General features: G+C 51.7%; 1 long non-coding RNA gene across 1 annotated transcript; it reads left to right on the plus strand.

The window, feature by feature from the left end:
- The first annotated feature begins 23 nt into the window (after positions 1 to 23).
- On the plus strand, positions 24 to 1115 carry LOC130588677 (uncharacterized). The gene is made up of 3 exons (XR_008967005.1): positions 24 to 101; positions 187 to 237; positions 332 to 1115. It is a non-coding gene; the product is annotated as an uncharacterized LOC130588677 (long non-coding RNA).
- Positions 1116 to 1121: the final 6 nt, after the last annotated feature.

Consider the following 1121-nt stretch of genomic DNA (forward strand, 5'->3'; position numbering starts at 1 on the left):
GGGCTCTTTTCCCATTGCCTAAATCCCGTTTTTTCCCTCCTCCAGCCATGGACGGCGTTCCCTTCGCCCTCCACCCCAAATTCGAGTCCCGGCTCAGCTCCGTGAGTCCCTCATCAATCATTAATTAATCAATYAATTGTTAATTAATCCCTGATAACCCCCAATCCCATTTTCCCTCTTTTCCAGCCCATCCTGGCCGAGCTGACRGTGAAATCCCTGGCGGACATCGAGCGCGAGGTTCGGAAATTCCCGCTGGGAATTCTGAGCCCCATTCCCTAATTTCCCTAATTTATTTCCCCGAGGTTTAATTCCCATTAATTTCATTTCCCAGTACAGTTACGGGTTCCTGGTGGAGAGGACGGCAGCAGCTCGGCTGCCCCCGGGCTGATCCCGTTTGGAATGAAATCCCTCGGAATTCCGGGAATTCGGGGCTGGGGCAATCCTGGATTTTCCCCCAATCCGGGGATTTTCGGGATGTTTTTATTCCCATTCCCCATTCCCATGGATCCCATCCCCGTTTTCTCTTCCCCCCCAAGAATTCCAAACTCTTTTCAAAACACCTTGATTGGGATTTTTAGTCACCAAATCCCCAAAACATTCCCGGGAACCTTCGGAGGATGGGAATTTTCCCCCCTCCCCGAAAAAGCATGGGAATGTCCTGGGAAAAAAAAAACATTAAAAAGTCGGATCCTCCTTTCCCGAGGGACCCGGGAGGGAACAATTGTCCCTTGGGATATGGGAATTGTCCCTCAGGATATGGGAATTATCCCTTGGGATGTGGGAATTGTCCCTCGGGATGCGATCGGAGCCCGGGACGGGAATTTTTGGGATTTTGGGATGYGGGAATTCCCCTCAGGAAGGCACTTTGAGCCTGGAGCTGCCCAGCAGGAATTGCAGGATCCGATCCACGGAAAARGCCAGCAGGAAATCGGCCACCAGCACCTCCGAGATCACCAGCTTGAACTGGGAAATGCAGGAATTCAGTGGGAATTTGCCCCCAAATCCCATCCAAATCCCATCCCAATCCCATCCCAATCCCACCCGGATCCAACCTTTCCTTGTCCCAAAAATCCCATAAATCCTCCCCCGATTTTCCATGGGAAGCCATTCCCTGTGTGCTG

Source organism: Malurus melanocephalus, unplaced genomic scaffold, assembly GCF_030028575.1.
Source record: "Malurus melanocephalus ecotype Western Australia unplaced genomic scaffold, MMel_1.1 scaffold_9526, whole genome shotgun sequence".
Lineage (NCBI taxonomy): Eukaryota > Metazoa > Chordata > Aves > Passeriformes > Maluridae > Malurus > Malurus melanocephalus.